We start from the raw sequence: 21,925 nt of genomic DNA, 5'->3' as shown, positions 1-21,925 counted from the left end.
TCCCCTTTTCTCATTTTCTCTCTCTTTATTTTTAAGTTATATATGACACCAGTTGTCAACATCTCAGCCCCCAATCTTTCACCTTAAAGCCTTTCCCCCAATTCTTCCTCAACCTCGTGAGTTGATGTGCAGCATAAATCAGGAAAGCATTGATCTACAGTCACATGGTCCCTGATAGATAGTCTTTCAGGGACAAAATGGCAAACAAACCTAGAGTACAAAGCATTTATATTTGGAAGCAGTGTGTTAGTGAAAAAAACAAAACAAAACAAAACAAAACATTAGAGTCAGGAGGCAGGGATTCTAGTCACTTTGCCACTGTGGAAATAATACAATGTCGGTTCACTACTCTGTGCCCCAATCTTCCCTTCTATAAAACTGAAATAATGTCTCCCCTTGTCTTAGTTCACAGGGAGGAGAGGATCCATCAAGATGATTATGTGAGAGCACGCAGCAAAATATTATGTAAAAAATATAAGGTATTATTATATTAAAAGAGAAGCACTGTTTTCTAGTTTGCTAGAAAAGGAAGAAGAGACAACACTCATATCTGGGGAGTGAGGGGTATGGTGACCATATTTTCAAAACCCAAATCAGGACATATCTTTTGGCATATGATCTGACACATGGTCTGACCACATGACAGAATATTTGAAATCAAAATGTCCTGAAAAATCCAGGACATGTGGTTGCCATGGCAATGAGGAGCCATAGGGAGGCTGTGGGCAATGAAAAGACAGGGTCGAATTGGCAAGCATGGAAAACTATTTTGCCAGTGATGTGCAGGACAGTTTGGAACCAATCAATGTGGAAGACTGAAAAGGCAAGAAGTAAGAAATGTTACTACTCTGAGTGTGAGGTGTAAGTAGTAACCCTGAACCATCCTAATTCTGGAAAATGTTCTCTATTCTTTCCAGGAAACCTAGGGCAGTTTCTGGTTCACATGAATGTGGAGCAGGAAGTGGTGTTTTGGGTAAGAATTTTGTTGGCGTAGACTTAGCCCTCAGGATGGTCCCATATCTACTCTCAATATCCCAAGTGCACCTCTAAAATAAAAATAACCTCATGGTAGCCTAGTTCTCCAGACTAAGGGAGACTCCCTAGAAGTACCCCAGTGGAGACCCAAATCTGCCTCCATCCAGATGGAAAGCCGTGGAAGTCTTCAACTCTCAGAATTCTGCATTCCTCCTCCACCTTTCTTCACACAAAATTAAAGCAGTCCTCTCCTTCATGCAACTGCTCAGGAAATATTGTTTATGATCCCCAACTGCCTCAGATCCCCTGACCACACAGCTCTAGTATCCTATGAATTCTGCTGATGACTTTTAGGACAGAAAGTCAGACTGTTATGGCTAGTCAAAAGTGAGGTGCAAATAAATCTCAAGGAAGCATAATGAATGGACTAAGAAAAGGAGGGCTTATAAAAAGATCAATCTCTTTTAGCATTTTCCACAGATTCTCAGTAATAACTTTAATAGTAAGTCTTATATTTCCATTTCTAAGGGGCAGGGGTTGTTTCATGGGGCAGATTTCCCCCCAGTCAGCTCTCTTATTCCTTTCCAGCCGTGAAGCCTCCAAGACCTCTAAATTCCATCCAGTGCCTATCGCATGCTATTGAGCTGGCATGTTTGCAAATTGCATGCAGTGAGATCCTTCCATACCAACAGCCCTGTCTCAGATTCCCCAGCATCCCAGCCAAACTAGTATTGCCTGCACATTTTCTTCATCTTTTCATTGAGTTCCGTGTGGCAGTGGCACATTCCTCAGCACAGGCTCCAGTCGGCATGGTAACTAGTTAGGGACTGCAAGCCGCCTTCTTGCAGACTAGTTCCTTCTGAGAGTGGTTTTTTAGGGAAGGGGGGTGCAGGAGGCAATAGCAGTGGAGGAAGTAGTGAAAGGGGGTGGAGAAAGAATTGATTGGGTTGGGCTGGGGGAGGGGGGGGGAAGGGCAAAAGAATGACTTAAACACACTTTTTTAAAAGAGTTATCTGGTTCACCCTTGGTGTTGGTGCTAAATTGCCTGGGCAGAAAAAAGTCCTAATTGGGGTGGGGAGGCAGTGACAAAGCAAAGCTTGTTCAATCTGCACTGTTGATAGTGCAGGTACCTCAGGGCGGTTGGGAGTGATCGCCGTGTTGACTTTGTCTAATTGCAGGGGAGGGGTTTGTGAGCTGTGACGGGCAGCGTTACACCCAGTGGGGGTGGTGGACAAAAACTGGCATAACCACGCGGGGCTAAATAAACTGACTGACAAAGCTCTTGGCATATTATTAAAAATCTGGCAAAATGTTCATCTCTTGACAAAAATGTAGAGAGACTAGTAATGCATAACTTTATCCCATGTTGGATTTTAAAATGGCTAATGCCAAGTTGTCTGTCAAAATTAATAGGGCATTGCTTCTTCTTATAGAACAAAAAAAAATTTTTTTCATACATTTTATTCATTTATTCATTGCTAAGAAATCATGTATCTGCTAAAAATTTCATTTAGGAAAAAGGTTTGGGGCTGGTCAACCTTGATTTTAAAGTACTGTGAATTGAAAGCTACTTTTTCTTATGTTTGTTATAATAAAAATTACACCTTCATTGAAATGGAAAGCATTTTATTCTTCGAGAATAGATTAAAAACTCTGCACCTGGGCTTATACCAAAAGTGGCATTAAAACTCCAATTATTGATTATATCTTTATATAAGTTTGGGGTGGGGACCTTTTTTTACAGTCCTTTATATCAAGAAAAATGTTAAATGGTTAATTGACTGTTGAGTAGATACTCAGCATCATCACAGGGATTAATCAATATATTGACTTTTTGACTCTTGAACTTTGCTATTTCATGTGTTAATTTAACTGTTTCTCCTTCCTTCTTTGCTTTCCATTAAGCCTTTATGCATGCTCTTCTATACAAACCACTCTTTATTCTAAGTTTTATACACATAGGGCAACTTTCTGTTCTAGAATCTGAGTGCATTTTGTTGAGTATTCAGACCTCAACAAGGTGTAATTATTATTGGTTTTGGTCATATGTCTATGGTGCCTGTGGACAACTATTTCTTTTCTTATTTTCCACATGTTAAAGCTTCGTAATTAAGTGGAAATGAAAAGAGACTCCATGAACATTAAAAAAAACAACCAAACTTTTACGATGTATTTTCATTCCTAGTTTGCTTTATGGAACAATAAACTCTTTTCTTTGTAAGTTTAGAATTTTTGTCAACTTTTTTCAAAACAAAAATTTCAAAATGGCATGTCCTTCAAAATCGCATTATTTTGCCAATTCTGATTTTTCTGAAGGGCTCCGATAAGATAGGGAAGTCCATGAAGCTGATGGGGTGACTCTGTTCTTAAGCCCTAATAAATAATCTGGTTTTGTGATTTTTCTCTTTTAATTCTTAAAACACCTACCCTAGGTCTACAGTGTATAAGCTCTGTTTGAAAGCGAAGACACTTGAAGCATAAACACTGGTATGCTTCCAGGTAAAAGGAAAATGTTCAAATGTTCTTAACTGAGGAAGGAACAAACATGTAAATAAGAGATGGGCTGATTCCCCACTGTTCATGTTTGCTCACTGCGAACATTTGGTTCACTTGGCTTGGCTCATTATTTCAGCTGGGAAAGTCACTATATGAATTAATAGCAGATTTCCCAGCTGAAAATAAATGTTTACCAGTTTAGGGGGCTGGGGTTTTTTGGCAAAGACCCGGCTTTTTGTCTGACTGGCTCCTTTTTTGGCATGCACATCCCTGAGGTGTGTAATTAAAGTAAGGGAATTTGCACATAGTGCTTTAGGGCTTTAATGAATAGAAAACACATGATATTTCAGCAATTTGGTAACTAATGTCAGAGTGAGCATTTCCTGTGTGAGGTATCACAATAATAGGGCTCTGTGATAATAAAGGCGCCTGCAATCCCGTGCAAAGAAAAGGAAAAGTGACAGCATTTGTTCCTAAATTCCAATACAAAATACATTACAAAAAGAGCAATTTACATTTTATAACAGACGGACTTTGAACTTGAACATATCCTCAGAATTAATGGCTATTAAATCAGCCTCACTTTGCTGAATATTGAAATTCCCTTCAGGACAAAGATCTTGGCTGTTGGTATCAGGTTACATTACAAAATTGAATACACAGTATCCACTGGTTTTAATCATAACCATTCTCGCTTTGCCGTTGAAATTTTTCAACGGCTCAAAATCTGGAAAAGTATTTTGAAACCTCAGGAACCTTGGGGGCGCCTGGGTGGCTCAGTCGGTTGAGCGGCCGACTTCGGCTCAGGTCATGATCTCACGGTCTGTGGGTTTGAGCCCCGCGTCGGGCTCTGTGCTGACAGCTCAGAGCCTGGAACCTGCTTCAGATTCTGTGTCTCCCTCTCTCTCTGACCCTCCCCCGTTCATGCTCTGTCTCTCTCTATCTCAAAAATAAATAAAACATTAAATAAATAAATAAATAAATAAACCTCAGGAACCTTGAGGGAAAGAGGAGAAGGAACAAATTAACATTTACTGAGCACCTGTTATGTGCCAGAGATATTTACATGATAGCAAATTTAATATTTTACAAAAATAACCATGCAAAAAAGGCATTAATATTCCTTTCTTTCTATGGGGGAAAAATCCAAAAAATTTCGGCAACTTGCCCAAGATCCCATAATAAGTGGTACCAGGATGTGAGAGACGACACTGCCCCTCATAAAGTAAGACTCAGTACAACTTTCATCATAATTGTCAGGCTTCAAAACCCAGGTTCTTCCAAAAAAGTTCATGCTATTATTTTTGTATCTCTTCTGCAAAATTATTCTAAAGAAGGATGAAAACCTTTCTCCCCCCTCAACCTCAGTCCCTGATTGTTCTTGTGAATAAGATGTATATCCAACTTGCAAAGAAAACCCAAACCTTCTTGTTCCATCCTCTGTATAACAGTGTTGGAAGCAGCAAGTTTATGTTTCCTGGGTCACAGGGAGGTCATCTCAACCTGAGGGTAAACTCTATTTTTTTTTTTTTAAGGTAAACTCTATGCCTAACACAGGGCTCAAACTTACAACCTTGAGATCAAGTGCCATGCTCTACGGACTGAGCCAGCCCGGTGCCCTAGAAACTATACTTTTTTTTTTTTTAACGTTTATTTATTTTTGAGACAGAGAGAGACAGAGCATGAACGGGGGAGGGTCAGAGAGAGGGAGACACAGAATCCGAAACAGGCTCCAGGCTCTGAGCTGTCAGCACAGAGCCCGACTCGGGGCTCAAACTCACGGACCTCGAGATCATGACCTGAGCCGAAGTCGGCCGCTCAACCGACTGAGCCACCCAGGCGCCCCGGAACGATACTTTTAGTACAGGACAAGGGCAGCCATGACGAGGAACAAGTATCCAACAGAAGCATGGAAGAAGGGGATGCTTTCATCATAGCCAGAGGCCAGAATATGGCATCCACATCATGGTAAAATAGGGAAACACAGATTTCACCTCAGTAAGTCTTAGGTCTTACTTACATCTGTAAAATGAAAGGACTGGTCTAGATGATCTAAAAGGCCCATTTCCGGGATGCCTGGGTAGCGCAGTTGGTTAAGCATCTGACTTTGCCTCGGGTCATGATGTCACAGCCTGTGGGTTCGAGCCCCACATCTAGAGCCTGCTTCAGATCCTGTGTCTCCCTCGCTCTCTGCCCCTCCCCCACTCATGCTCTGTCTCTCTCCACAATGAATAAACATTAAAAAAAAATTTTTTTTTAATCATCTAAAAAATAAAAATAAAAAAAATTAAAGGCCCATTCCTGATTTAAAAGTCTCAACTACCAAGTATCCTTGGTTGAACCAGGGACCAGGGGCCAAGAAGTTGACAATAATCCACAAACATGAGAATTCCCAAAGGAATTCTGCCTATAGGAATAACTGCCTATCTTACAGTCAATACACAAAGACATGTGTGAGCATTCTTATAGCCTTAATGAAATTATTATCAAGCTTCTACCATACATTTCTTTTTTTGTTTTAAGTTTATTTATTTTGAGAGAGAGAGAGAGAGAGAGCATGAGCAGGACAGGGGCAGAGAAAGAGGGAAAGAAAGAGAGTCGCAAGCAGGCTCTGAACTGTCAGCACAGAGCCTGACATGGGGCTGAATCCCATGAACTGTGAGATCATGACCTAAGCTGAGATCAAGAGTCTGACACTCAATTGACTGAGCCCCCCAAGTGCTGCTCTAACACGCATTTCTTGAAATCATCTGTAAACTAAATTCTAAGGTAAAGCATTGTATTTAAAAAGCTTTTCCTCCTGCCTCTACCTGTCCTGAGTTTTCACCTTATCTTGTCTTCTCTGTGGCTTTCCTCTTACTCTCCAAAGTCTTTTTAAAAAAATTTTTTTAATCTTTATTTATTTTTGAGAGAAAGAGAGAGAGACAGAGCTCGAGCAGGGAAGGGACAGAGAGAGAGAGGGAGACACAGAATCCAAAGCAGGCTCCAGGCTCTGAGGCATCAGCACAGAGCCCGACGCGGGGCTCGAACTCACGAACTGTGAGATCATGACCTGAGCCGAAGCCAGACACTTAACTGACTGAGCCACCCAGGCGCCCCCTCTCCAAAATCTTTTGAAGAATCATTGACAGACGGCACTTCTGGCATGGGGCACTATCCTAATTCCTAGTAAAGAAGAAAAATGTGTGTGTGTGTGTGTGTGTGTGTGTGTGTGTGTGCGCGTGTGGGTGGGTGGCTTGGAGTCTAAACACTTCCTCCTACAATCCTAGGAATATAAACTTCAAGAGACTGGAGACTCTGAGACCTCCTACCCCACACCAGTCTTTCCCCTTTGACGAGGAACTAACACTCCGCCTTTCCTCTCTCTTGTCAACAGCCACTGATGCCAGCTGCTTCCCAGCAATAACTGCGCCAACTGAGTAGCCGCGGCTCCCCCAAAACTAAAGATGTTATTGTCATCTCCATCAACATTTAAAGAAATGTGAACGTCAAACATTTGAGAGATTTAAAAAAAAAAATTTTTTTTTAATGTTTATTTTTGAGAGAGAGACAAAGTGCGAGCAGGGGAGGGGCAGAGAGAGAGGGAGACACAGAATCGGAAGCAGGTTCCCAGGCTCTGAGCTGTCAGCACAGAGCCCGACACGGGGCTCGAACTCATGAACCACGAGATCATGACCTGAGCCGAATTGGACGTTCAACCGACTGAGCCACCCAGGTGCTCCAAATTTGAGAGATTTATTAGGATGAAGGCCAGAAATACCATATTTACTCCAGTAGAACAATCTATTGATCTATTGATGCTCCCTCCCACCTTGTCACTGTCCTCATCCTCTGCGTCCTCACCTTCCTCCTCCTTATCCTGCTTAAAGTCCATGATCCATTACCATTATTATTCTCTTGCAAGCACCCTCATCCTCCTTGCTCCTCTCTGAGCATACTGGTAAATTCTCATAACTTCTTAAATCCAACTTTCTGTCCATTCCACGTCAGCATCCTTGAACAGAACGTGTTGGAGAAAAACAAACAACTAGGCTGGCTGATCTCATTCTAAATTCCTGGTCATCATAACCTCGGACCAATAATGCTGCTCAGCTTTTATTTGTTGTCCTACACCATTCCCTCCTCCTCTGTCCTCAATACTCCTTCCTCCCAGGGCGCCTGGGTGGCTCAGTCCACAAAGCTTCCGATTCCTGATTTTGACTCAGGTCATGATCTCATAGTCGTGAGATGGAGCCCCAAATAGGGTTCTGACCCTTTTGTCCTCGAACTACATTCAATCCACAGAGAATTTCATCAGTCACAGAACTTTATATACCATCTCTACACTGTTGTCTAGATGTATATATCTAGCCTGAATGGCTCTCACGCTGCACCCGTTTTGCGAAAGCAAGATCCAGGTTCTGTCTTGTGCCCTAGTTATGTTAAGTGGGTTCCCCTCTTATTTCCCTGTCTAATATCACAATCCCGTAAGGCCTGAGTCCCTGAATTGTTCTTGTTGGTTCCTATCAAAGGGCTCTAAACATGATACCTTCTGGCAGACTTTCCTAATAACTGCCTACCTGTCTAGGTTTCTGAATGTCTTATGAGTAGGAGGAAGAGGAGGAGGAGGAAGACGGAGGAAAAAAAGAAGGACCCGTGGCTGTTGTACACAGCCCCAGTGATGCTGACTGTTGTGAGTAATCAAATGTTACCCTTGGGGAAAAGGCAGCAGGCTTCCTCCTGAGCAGCCATAGGCGAAGTCATTACTTTGGTGAATTTACTGCAGTCTATTCAAAGCCTGATCTTAGCATTGCAAATCAGAAACTTCATATTTTTAGAAAGTAAATCAATCATTCTAAGGCAGACTGCTTCATCTATCTCATGAGTCTGACATATCAAACCAGGGTAATTTATTAATTTACACTAAGAAATAACCGTTGTGGAAAAAAAAAAAGAAGAAAAAAGAAAGAAAGAACAGTTGTAGAATACTCAAAGCCACACTCACAACATATTCTGTGCCTACCATCAAGAATTTTGAAAAGCCAGGTTACGCTCGAAAGCTAGAACATATATTTTAAAAAGCTAGTATATTAATTCATAGTAATAAATGGCTGTCTTGGCGAGCAAAATTCTGTGCATATGATCTGCTCATATGATCTGTGCATTCCCTCTTTCTTTGCAGACGTACACAGGAAGCAAAATCATAATCAGATTTTTAAAAAATAGTAGCTAATCACATTGCAGCCAGAGTGATTTTTTTCAAAGCACACATTCAACTAGGTCACTCCTCTCAAACTGGGCATTGTTCTCAGAAGAGGGCAAAATCCTCCAGCTACTGGCCCTACGCGATCTGGCGGCTCAGTCTCTGCCTTCACTGTAGGAACTGGTTAAGAACATAGGTTTCTGCAACCACACTCCATGGTTCAAATCCCCTCCCTCTACTTTCAAGCTCGGGCAGTTTATTCACTTACATTGTGCCATAGTTTCTGCTTCAGGAAAATAGGAATAGAGATAGCGGTTACTTCATAAGATTGTGATGAAATTAGGAGAGTAAACTGCTTTCAACACGGTCTGGCACCTACTAGGTGCTCAGGAAGTGGTATCTATTATCTGAAACCACCCTGGGTCCAGCCACACCAGCCCTCCCTCCATCTTTCAAATACGCTGCCAGCTAAGATCATTTCAGCCTGGTGCTCTGAACAAACGCCGGCCCTGTTTGAAATACACTCCTCATACCTCCTCCTTCTTCTGTTTAACTCCTACAAGTCCTTAGCTTCTTCAGTCTAGAGTTACTTCCTCCTCGGACCAAGAGTCCTCAGTTTACAGTTTCCTTCGTTATTTTAATGTTCTCTCCTTCATAAGATGCCTGGCTCAGGTCAGTCTTCTGTCTTGAGAGGTAGTCTCAACGCTCGGCACTTTCTCCCAAAGCCTGACACAAGCCTGGCATGTTATAAGCACACCATACCAATTTGTGTAAATGTTTAGTTGAGGCTTACCCTGGTTTGAAAAAAACTTTGGCCAGGTCTGGCCTTCCAGGGGCAAAACTTGGACCAGCACCTCTAACTTGGCCTCAGGAACTCTCTCTTTACCACCTTCCAGGGCTGACCAACCCCCTTTGATTAACACATTCTTTCTTTGCATGTGTTAATGCATTTGCCTAGGTTTCTTCGGACTCATCTGAGGTGTAAGAAAATTTTTGCATATCTATGCTCTATTTTTAGTCGTTGTTTTTAAAATTTTGCTCTCAGTGGGCATCTTCTCTCTCTCAATTCCAAGTTCTGCAGGGGGGGTGGTGTTTGAGAGTTGTCTCTTTATATTTCTCTATTATTGACAACACACCTGGACCAGGATTCTGTCCACCCGCGGAGACGCCCCAGTGTTTTGTATTAGGTGAGTGGATGCTCACCTTCCTGCAGGACCACTCTACTTTCCACACAGAACTCTTCCTGAAGCCTGAGCTGGGTCTACACCAGCTCCATGGGCCTCTCCCAGTCTACTCACCTTCCGGGCAGGGTCCTAAGATAGAGCCCAGCAGATACTCCCTATGGGGGGAGACACTAAGTAGCTATACAACTCCGCTTAATTAAGGGAGGTGGGTGTCAAGTGTGTTTTTCATTAAGTGGAATACAGCACCGCTCTGGGGACTAATTATTGTCTTAAATGGAAATAAAATTGACCCAAGGACGAGAGTGAGAAACACAGAAAGTTGTCATCGCCACTATATATTTGCACTCTACCACGAGACGTGCAAATCCTCTAGTCAGTCCTAGGCAAAAGTGACTACAGCTGGGAAGATTCCATCCAATTCTTAAAAGCCTCTGTCAAAAAGACTCAATTCTATGTTAGCAAAAATAATTGGTCTACAACACATCCTGAAACCCTGGAAATCTGAAAAGCATTGCTCTGGGTTTTCGTTCTGTTTCCACGACGTTGAGATCTGGCTTAGGCCAGAGATGTGTGTGGAAAAGGGCTGGTCCAATCCAGTGCAGAATTTAGCAGAAGGTAAGAAAGAACACAAAACTCAGGTTGAAGAAAGCCTCTCCCTGGGGTATTTCTCGTCCTTTATTTTTACCCCAGATCCAAGACTTGTGGTTAATTCAGATAAGCACTTGACCTTTGTGGGTGCTTATCCAAAGTCAACCTTCCCGTGTCTGAGGGTCACCTGTAACTCATTAATCTCGGTCCGTCATTGTTTTGCAGGGATGTCTGTTCCATTTAAGATATAAAACTCCTATACAGATAACATGGTAGGTTAATGCACTCACCTTTCATTCCCTGATTGCTGGGTTCACACCAAACTCAATTCTGTTATGAGTAAGGATTACGTTTTGATATGTTCCCTGTCCCCAGGAGCCATTTGTCTACAGGTCTTCAAATCCTAAAAGGATGTTGCAGGCATCAGCATACTCTTTGGGGCCCTATACAGGAGATTCCAGGGAATAGAATGGCCCGGAGGTTACTGGGTCAGGACTGGAGGGGAAAGAACTATTTAGGGAATCTTGCTGAGTGCATGCTTCTTAGGGTCCTATCAGTCCTTTGCTGCTCTGGACTCTTAAGATGAAAACAAGGCCATTATCACTTTTCAAAAAATAATAAATTGCCTTATAGAGAATCTAGCACTGTTAGGCTGTACTTTCTTCCCTACAGCAAGCAATGTGCTAGCAGGCAATCAGGGAAAAGGCACAAACTCTGTGCGGTTTTTTGAACATCATACTTTTCAGGCATTCTCTTGTTTGTGAGTTAACTTCACTCGCTCTTTCATTAGGAAATGCAAATCTATGCCGTCACCTGTGGCAAAAACCGTGCTATAAATCTAGAGGAAAATGACAAGCAAGGGATCCACTGCCTTTAAGGTAGAATGACATACTGGATGGCATGACAGCTCCGGAGTCAGACTGCCAAGGGCAGAATCCCAGGCCTACTGCTGAAAGCCTTCACCTCTCCCGGCCTCAATTGCATAGCTGTAAAATGGAAATAATTAGAGCACTTAAACTGCAGAGAGCTATTGTCGGAATCAGATGAGATAACGACACGTAAGACACTTAGAACAGTGTCTGTATATATAAGGGGCTCAATAAGTGTTAGCTGTTATTGGTACTTAATCGTTCTGATTCACGCTATAAAAACTAAAGGGATTTCTTTGTCTTCTTCTTCTTCTTCTTCTTCTGCTGCTGCTGCTGCTGCTTTTTTTAATCTGTGGCTTCCTCTCCAACCACCTGACAGGTGACAGAACCCCAAACAAATGTTTCTCATTCTTTCTATTTTGCATGGCCACACACTCTTCCCTCCACCCCCACCCCCCACCATGCCCCTTGCATTCCAACCAGTTAAAGTGCGAAGGAGTGGCCCAAACTGCCTCACTTAATTAATTTCAGCCCACTCCTGCTGCTGGCCACGCCTTGGTGCTAACAACGAAAGGGGCGCACAAAGGCTTTCGCTTTATAGCAAGAAAAGGAAAAAATGTACTGTCGATACATATTACTCGTCGATGTAAATGCTTTCAGGAACCCTTCGCTGCTTCTTTTCATGTTCTTCGAGTCTAAGAGCCATTTAGAGAAGACCTGCTGTTCTAGCGCCCTAAGGACATGTGAGAGGATGCGCGCAGGCAGCTGAGAAACAGAGCTTCTGTTTATGTGGAGGGAGGCAGGTCTAGACCTTTGACTAACAATAAGAAGAATATCTTAATCACAAGCATTCTGAAGTCATGCCAGGTGGAGTGCTTAGTGTTGGACTGCTCCTTTTTTTTTTTTTTTCCTTAATACAATTTGGGAAAGACACCAACACATGCAAGTAGACTCTCATTTCAGGATCCTCCGTTATCTTCCCATTGGGAAGGCTGGGAGAGAGGTAGCACCTAAATATCAGCCCAAATCCCCATACCAAGGAGGGGTCTAGACTTTCTAGGAAGGACAGGTGCAAGGATGGCAATTTTTTGGAAAGAGAGCTAGAGGACCTCTCTTGAAACTATGTTTGCATAGTGAACAGGCTGTTGCATGCAGTTCATGTTTACTGGAAGTGAATTTGTAAGGCTGATGGAGATTTTGAAGGGCTGGAGTCCCCCCAACCACCCCTCACTTTGTATTCTAACAACCGTGGCTCCCAACTCTCATTCCCCATGCTTTTAGGAGCTTTTCCTATGTGTTCTAAGCTACTGTCTTCAACAGAGATATGTTAAAACTGTTAGTAGTGTAGAAAATGAGGGTGTTTATCTGCCTAGAAAGATAAACACCATAGGTGCTCAAAAATGTTGTTGAATGAATTTATGATGTTATAGAAGTTACCATAGTAAAAGCTCTGGGAAAAGGCACCACCAACAAAATAACTGATCTCTATTCTTAGTGTTTAATCATTAAAAATATTTAGAATGACTCCTTTTCCCCCACCGAAGCAATAAAACAATCTCTGTTTAGAATAAAGAAACTGTTTAGTCACATGCAACCCTTGGCAAAGACTTCCTGCTGTCGTCAGATATTTCTACAATTCTCTTCTCCCCATCTTCCGGTAGGAATGTTAACTCCCAATTTTAGTTGGACATATGGCTTTCCAGATGAAGATTTTACTTCTCAGACAGAAATTAACTTCTATATCGCCCAAAGCACTGTGCTTTGGAACACCTCTGTTACATTAGCCTCATCTGTATTTTATCAAACATTAACACCATGCCACATTAAGAAAGAAAGCTGAAAGGAAGACTCCATTCATTTAAACTAAAAACAAGTAGAGCAGAATCAATAATGTAAATTGGTTCTCATATTTTCCTTCTTCTAGTTCAACTACTACTTTCAGAATGGGTTCACATTGTTGTTGACTCACGAGAAAAAATGTTAGCCCTGATTTCTAAAGTTGTGATGGTAGCCAATGAGACAATTAGCAAGTGTGAAATCCAATCCACTGCCTGGTGTTTTACAGCCTGGGAGCAAAGAATGATTTTTATATTTTTATTTCATTTAGTTTCTATTTTTCCAGGCTTTCATTAAAAATTTTGTATTCATTATTATTTTTTATTGAGACATTTGACACGTAACATAGTGTAAGTTTAAGGTATATAAGATGTTGATTCGATATATATTGCAATATGATTGCCTTTGTAGCATCAGCTAACACCTCTATCGCTTCACATAATTACCATTTCTTTAGTGTTGGGAACAATTAAGATCTAGTCTCTCAGCAAATTTAATATTTATAATATAGTTTTGTTGTCTATAATCACTGTACGGTGTGTTAGGTCTCTGGGACTGATTTATCTACTAGTTGCAAGTATTGTTTGGGCATTTTTATATCATAGAAGAAAATCAAAAGAAGGTTTTATGGCATGTAAAAATCATATGAAATTCACATTTCAGTGTCCATAAATAACGATGTATTGGGATACAGCCACATTCATGTATTTGAATATTGTTTGTAGCTGCTTTCTGGCAGAAAGCAGAATAGTTACAACAGAAACTGCATGGGCCACAAACCCCAAAACGTCTATTATGTGACATTTTCCAGAAAAAGTTTGCAGATCCTTCCCAATAGTACCTTTCCTGTGGTCGCTATTGTTGTTTTCAATGTTTACTTATTTTTGAGAGAGAGGGAAAGTGTGTGTGAGGCAGAGGAGGGGCAGGGAAAGAGGGAGACAGAGGATCCAAAGCAGGGATGTGGGGCTCAAACCCAGGAACTGCAAGATCATGACCTGAGCCAAAGTCAGGCACTGAACTGACTGAACCACCTAGGCGCCCCTCTTTCCTGTTGTTTTTAGTGGAAGATGGATACATATTATTTAAATTGATTTCTTTCACTTTGAAGTCTCAAGCTATGGGAACATAGGCATGCATTTAGGGATTTTCTCCAATAGCTTGGTTTTAATCATGAAGAATATTTGATTGATAACTAATGTGAAAAGTAACGGTGGCTAAATTACATTGTTATTACTTCTGTGAGCAATATTGCATAGATTCTGTTGACTGAATCTTCAGCCACACATTTACCTTCCCTTCCCTTCATGTACATTTGGTGAGAGTAAGTCCTGTGGTTAAACACAACCTGTTACCATGTTTCCTGTGCCAACTCCTCAAACAACATCCCCACAGTTGTTACAATAGTTCATTTGCTTCATAATCTTAAAAATTTTTTTAATTTAAATTTATTTATTTATTTTGAGAGACAGAGCAAGAGAAAGGACGGGTCGGGGAGAGGGAGAGAGACAGGGAGAGAGAGAATCCCAAGCGGGCTCTGCATGCACTGCCACTGCAGAGGCCGATGCAAGGGCTCGAACCCATGAACCAAGAGATCATGACCTGAGCTGAAACCAAGAGTCAGACACATAACCAGCTGAGCCACCCAGGCACCCCTCCTTCATATTTCTAGACCAAACTTTTGCATTACTGTCCTGGTTCCCCTGTATCAAATCTCTTCTGCCATCCATCCCATCACCAGAGGGAACTTCCATGAAAGAAGAGAAGAGAAGAGAAGAGAAGAGAAGAGAAGAGAAGAGAAGAGAAGAGAAGAGAAGAGAAGAGAAAAGAGAAGGAAGGAAAGAAAGAAAGAAAGAAAGAAAGAAAGAAAGAAAGAAAGAAAGAAAGAAAGAAAGAAAGAAAGAAAGAAAAAGAAAAAAGCACATAGCTAATATTTCAGTATTTAATTACACAGTTATATGTCCCATCTAAAAAAATTCAGTCCATCCACTGCTGACAGAATAAAATCGAAACTTCTTAGGCTGGCATTCATAATTCTTCATGGTATGTTCTAACCCTATACTCTATCCAAATGGTACCATTCTCTCTTCCCAACATACCTCTGGTATACCTATTTTCTGGTCCATCCTCTGTGCCTCTGTTCATACCATGATCTCTTGCCGTCAAACCTAACCCTTCTTTCCATTCTAACATATTCAAATGTTTTTTTTTAAGGCCTAATTCCAATGCCAACTCTCTCATGAAGACTTCTCTGCCTCTTGTACCCCAAGTTCAGTGAGTATTTGAACACCTATAGGTTTTTCCTTTCTGGCATCATTCATTCACCATTCTTTCAGGAGGAATGCATCAGTTTTGCGTACAATCTTGAGGGGACTGTAACTCAAAATGCCCTATCCCTAGTGGTGAAGGGACAGAGATGTGACACTCACTAGGCCAGTCAGGAGCCATTCCTCTCAGACTCCGCCGGCTCTCCTTCTAGCTCTCTCTCTCTCTCTCTCTCTCTGCAATTTGATTATTTCTGCTCACAGAAGACTGTTTCTGCTCTGCTCCAGTCCTTGCCAGTGTTGGTTTCGTTGACCTATATTTTGATTTTATGAAGAACTTCATACCCTTCCAGTAAACTCTTATAAAACTAGTCACTTCCAGTTTCTATTATTTGCACCCAAAGACACTGATTGATAGAAATGGCGAACATTATGGAATGAATACTGAATAATATAGTGTTGATCCTGTTACCATAATGTTAAAATTTTGAAGTATTGTGATTCATGTCAGAGAATATCCTTGTTTCCTGGAAACTCATAGGAAGTATTTAGGTGTAAAGTATTGTGGTATCTGTAATTCACTTTCAAGTGGGAGAGAAAGGGGGGTAAAATGTTAACATGGTGAAGGGCGTATGAATGTCATTACACTACTATTATCACTTTTCTGTAAGAGTGAAAATTTTCAAGATAAAGTATTGGAGGCAAAAAAAAAAAAAGAAAAAAGAAAAGGCGATCATCCCCTCTTCCAAACCCTTGTAAGATTTTACCTATACACTTCTTAGGGCTCCTTACATTTCCTATCTTGAATAATAATTATCCCTGTCATTGTTGTCTTCATCTTACACAATAGCAGTTCCCAGAATTCTATGTAGGCAAAGCAAAAGGAGAAAAGGTTTAAGGCACTTGCCACAAATCTTTCTTTGCTTTTTAAGATTTCTTATTTTGAGGGGTGCCTGGCTGGCTAAAAGTCGGTAGAGTGTGCAACCTCTGATCTTGGGATTGTGAGTCTGGGCCCCACGCTGGGTGTCGAGATTACTTAAAAATAAAGTCTTTTTTTTTTTTAATTTTTTTTTTTAATTTTTTTTTAACGTTTATTTATTTTTGAGGACAGAGAGAGAGCATGAATGGGGGAGGGACAGAGAGAGAGGGAGACACAGAATCGGAAGCAGGCTCCAGGCTCTGAGCCATCAGCCCAGAGCCCGACGCAGGGCTCGAACTCACGGACCGCGAGATTGTGACCTGAGCCGAAGTCCGACGCTTAACTGACTGAGCCACCCAGGCGCCCCAAAAATAAAGTCTTTTAAAAAAAGACTTTTTATTTTTAATAATCTTGACACCCAACATGGGGCTTGAATTTACAACCCCAAGATCAAGGGTTGCATGCTCTACTGACTGAGCCAGCCAGGCACCCCTATCACAAAACTTTATTGGAAAAATAACGGTTTTCTTTTTATTTACGTTGTACTTTTTTTTTTTTAATGTTTATTTATTTTTGAGACAGAGAGAGACAGAGCATGAGCAGCGAAAGGGCAGAGAGAGAGGGAGACACAGAATGTGAAGCAGGCTCCAAGCTCTGAGCTGTCAGCACAGAGCCCGACACGGGGCTCGAACTCGCGGACTGCGAGATCATGACCTGAGCCGAAGTCAGCCGTTTAACCGACTGAGGCACCAGGTGCCCCTAGGTTGTACTTTTAAAATCCATATGAGAACAACATCTTTATAAAGATGCTTTTATTCATACTTTATTTAAAGTTAGTGAAAAAATACCCATTTTGTTTTCAGAGAATACTTATTGAAGGAAAGATGGCATTGGAGATTATAATGGAGTGAAATTGTTCCTCGCCTTCCAAGGCTTCTCTTGGTGCAGATGCCGGCCTTACAAGACTGGAAGCCACCTGTAACCTCCGTGGTCCCTGGCACAGTGCCATACACACAGTCAGTGCCCAGTACACTTGTTGAATCAGTCAATGGCCCCTGTTCTGTCTTACACCATTCTTCTTTTGCCTCCTTTCCAATGAGAATTTAAGGTGTGTGTTTTTCACTTGGAATTTACTTGGTTTAGTCATAGTTTTCAATAAATGATTATCAAATGACACTGTTTTAAGTTCTGGGAATACATCAATGAGCAGGCAAGCTTCCTGCCACCACAGGGCTTAGATTCTAGTGGGATGCATGTCTACTCACAGATGAAATCACTATCCACTCATTTAATTCCTAATTTATGATAAGTTGTAGGACCAAGAACGTTCATCTTTCTCCGGTGTCACTTTGTGTTTCTGCCTCTGCTTTACTTTTGTCTCCAGCTATAAGTTGCTTTACTTCTAAAACGTACCATGAACCCAGGGCTTTCTCTCGTTGGGACTATTGTTTCTGTTTTTCCCACTATTTTTCCACACGTCTTCTGATGTTTGAACTTCCCTTCAAAAATCACAGCACATTGTTGTTGAAATTTTTGTCCAAAGTGCCAAAAGCTTAGAAATATTAGTCACATATCGCTGATATCTGCGAATCGTAAAGCCATAGAATCTCAAGAACATAAAATTAAGAGATAGCTTCCTACTGAACTAGCATTTCATGAATTCTGTCTTTTAAACCCAGAAGACAGGCACCTCTGGAACCTAGTATCCAGTCCTACAGTGAAGTTGAGCAGAAGTTAAAATATTTTTCTATTTCTGACAAATCTAAATTCTTAGGTTACTCATGGAAAGAAGTAGAATGTAAGCAGAAGGATCTGATTTAAAATATGATATCCCTACGGGTGCCTGGGTGGTTCAGTCAGTTAAGCGTCCAACTCTTGATTTCAGCTCAGGTCATGATCTCACGGTTTGTGAGTTCAAGCCCCATGTGCATCGGTCTCCGGGCTGGCAAAGTGGAGCCTGCTTGGGATTCTCTCCTTCTCCTCTCTCTCTGCCGCTTCCTGGCTCTCACTCTTGCTTTCTCTTTCAAATAAATAAACTTTAAAATATTATGTATTCTATACACAGAAAAATATCTGTAGGTGCTACTATTCTCAGCATCTTGCCCACAATTTCAGAAGTGTCACTATTACCTGAAGGCCATCTGTGGCCTCAAGAATTCTCAGACCCCAGATTAAAGAACGCTGCATTTGCGTTTTCTTGAAGACTTTTTTTTTTTTAATTTTTAATTTAAAAATGTTTGCTTAAGTAGGCTCCATACTGGGTGTGGAGCCCAATGTGAGGCTTGAACTCATGATCCTGAGGTTATGAACTGAGCTGAGATCAAGAGTTGGACACTTAACTGACTGAGCCACCCAGGCACCCCACTTTTCTTGAAGACTTTAAAGTGAATTTCATTCCTAAATGGCATGTTTAATATAGCACTCAACAAGTTACATATAAATAGAAAGTACTACTTGGAGATGCCATTAACAATCAAAGAAATATAAATTAAAACGATTATACCTTATTGCACATTATAGGCAGTGAAACGTGTTTACAAATACTATTCAAGTCAATGAGGTCATAGCCTCACTGAGTTCTCTACTGCTTCCTGCAAATACTGTAAATATCTCACAAAAATCATGCAATTATTTATTTCTTTTGATCCAATATTCTCACTTCTATGAATTTATCCTAAGAAATTACTTCCGCTAAACCATTATCAATGTGAGTATATACATTATATTGTATGTACAAAAGAAAAAAATATGTCCACCTTTAGATATAAGCCTTAGTAAATTCAGTTGCAACACTGTAATTCTGAAGGCTATACAGAACCATAGAAAAATATTTATTAGTTAATGACCAGTTATTTAATCTTGCTGCATTGCTGCATGTTTAATTTTTTTGTAACAAACTGGAATATAAATAACTACCCCAATAAATAATAAACGTCCAAGTCACAGCAGCAAAATAGGAAAGGTGACCACTATCCTATTACTACATTATAGAAATAGATACACATTTGGAAGGTAATATGCACATACTCAATTCAGCAAATATTAATGGAAGGTCTAGTACACATGACACGCTCTGCTAGGCTGGGAAGGTGCTAAACTGTGGCAGAGGGTATTGGCTATTCACCAAAATCTGCCTCCCTTTTTTCTTATGCACAGAGCTAGACTCCTTTTTATAGTTAGGTAGCCATGTCACTGAGCGCCAGCCAATGGAAGGGGAACAGAGTCACGTGCACGGCTTCCAGTCCTCGCCAGTAGGGCCCTCCTCCTCTCTCTCCTCTGTACTCTTTTCCTCTTCCTGCAGGCTAGGACAGAGATAACCATGGTGGTCACAGAAGAGCCTCTGTCAACCTGTACCCCACGTGGTACATAGAGGAGAGCCACAGGCCAATCTGTTCACCCTCCTAGGACTCTGGCGTAAACAAGAAATAAACTTCCATTGTGTTGAGTCCTTACTTGTTTGGGTCTATTCATCACGCAGCCTTGCCTACCCTGCTCATACGTACAATCAGACATGAGTTTTGAAATAACTAAATTATTTATTTATTTATTTATTTATTTATTTATTTATTTATTTTTAATTTTTTTTTTTTTTACATTTATTTTTGAGAAACAGAGTGAGACAAAGCGTGAACGGGAGAGGGGCAGAGAGAGTAGGAGACACAGAATCTGAAGCAGTCTCCAGGCTCTGAGCAAGCAGTCAGCCCAGAGCCTGATGCGGGGCTCGAACCCACGAACTGTGAGATCATGACCTGGGCCGAAGTCGGACGCTCAACTGACTGAGCCACCCAGGCGCCCCTAAATTTTTTATTTGAACTTATTATATGCGATCAATTAAAAAGGCTGAATCATATGATCAAACCAACTTCTTTCTTTCCTTCTCTCTTTCTTTTGCTTCCTCCTTTGCTCTCTCCCTCCTCCCTTCCTCCCCCCTCCCTTTCTCTCTCCCTTCCTTACTCTTTCTTTCTTTCTTTCTTTCTTTCTTTCTTTCTTTCTTCCCTTTTCTTCTCTTTCTTTCTTATTTGCTAAAATACTTAGGGCTTACTCAATAATAGTCTAATAAATAGACCATCTTTGCTTCTTACTTACTGAAAAAGCTGATGAGAAGTAACAAAAAATGTGGTTAATTTTATTGTGCATTAATTGTAATTTCTTGAGGTTCAGAAGATTTTTCTTAATGTTTAAGTAATTCCAAATTATACTTCTTGACTGACATCCCATGTTTTATTTTCAGCCCAAAGCATTTTTTTTTCATACGTATACAAACCTTCAAAAGAAAAACAATGTTTTTTCCACAAATTGTAATACTAGGGTGGTGTCAACTGTGTTCAAAACGTTTGTTTTAATTTTTTTAAGTTTAAGTTTTAAGTTTATTAAGTTTATTTATTTATTTAAGTAATCTCTACACCCAACGTGGGGCTCGAACTCACCACCCTGAGATCAAGAGTCGCGTGCTCTTCCAAGTGAGCCAGCCAGGCACCCCAAAACATTTACTTTTATTTTTATATAGCCTCCACAATCATCATTATGGGAGGAAAATTAAATACCCCAGTTTAATTTCATAATCTGAAGTATAAAAAAAAAACTTGCTTGGAATATTACATGTACAATTAGAAACTGAATCTTGGCAGAGACACCTGCATATTGATATCTAGGTATATTTGGGGGCAGGAATCTTAAAAACAAGAAAGGACAAACACTCAACTGAAAGTAGCATGTGCACAATTCCATTCCCAGCGCATGTTTAAAACATTTTTTTCATCCATGTATTTCAAACTTCCTTCACCTCTTTCTTATTTCAGTCTGTCTTAGGGTGTGCTGGTTAAGGTTTTCACCATAATCTTTTGTTCAAGTGAAAAGAATTTGTCCTATCTCAGCTACTAGATTCTGAAAACCCCCTTGTTACAAACTCCGTCTACAAGTCAGCAGGGTGCCATCAGCCCTAACAATCATTTTCTAGTTCTTTCTACATACAAACACAAAGATTTGGTGGGCAGAGCACCTCGCCCACAATTGGACTGCAGCACGTATTCCCAGATCTTACAGACCCCTGAAAGCCTCCAATCTCCCGTCTCATCCGCACAGAGGCAGGAATTCTTAAACTGAAAGCCGACCAGAGGAGAAATCCGGTTGTGTAAATGCAATTCACTCTACAAGAAGGCCTGCCTGCTTTAAAGGTAAAATTTGCACATATCCGTCATCATCTGACAATATTAATCTTATCTGACTTTTCAGTTTCTATAAGCCATAAAACCAGGTTGAACACAGATCTCTATTTGTGTCCGATGGCAAATAAAAAAGTACAATGTATAAAAGCCAGTAAACAGAAATGTACCTGCAGGTATCATAATTAATAAGCCAGTGGGGTTAAAACTAGCCTGGGGCGGGGAGAGGGGGGTGGCGTAAAAGCCACACTCCTTGTTGAGTATGTGAGGCACGGGGGGAAGGTGCCTACCCCGATACTCTCTTCTCTAAAACATACGCCACTTCGATTACAAATAAAATAATAACCTATTCCACACAGGTAGATAATTTTTCTCGCGGCTGTACCTCTTATTTGGTGTTTATGGGAAGCACTTCAGAATGATTTAATATGATTTTAATGGCAGTAGGAAAAG

At 40.9% G+C, this 21,925-nt stretch overlaps 1 long non-coding RNA gene across 1 annotated transcript in view; it reads right to left on the bottom strand.

Moving 5' to 3' along the window:
• The window catches only part of LOC122469140, a 168,036-nt gene that overhangs the window by 123,865 nt on the left and 22,246 nt on the right, over positions 1–21,925 (bottom strand). The window lies entirely within an intron of this gene.

The sequence above is a fragment of the Prionailurus bengalensis genome, chromosome B3 (assembly GCF_016509475.1).
Source record: "Prionailurus bengalensis isolate Pbe53 chromosome B3, Fcat_Pben_1.1_paternal_pri, whole genome shotgun sequence".
NCBI classification, from domain to species: Eukaryota; Metazoa; Chordata; class Mammalia; order Carnivora; family Felidae; genus Prionailurus; species Prionailurus bengalensis.
The sequence above is the reverse complement of the archived record's forward strand: the minus strand, read 5'-3'. Positions and strand labels throughout refer to the sequence as shown.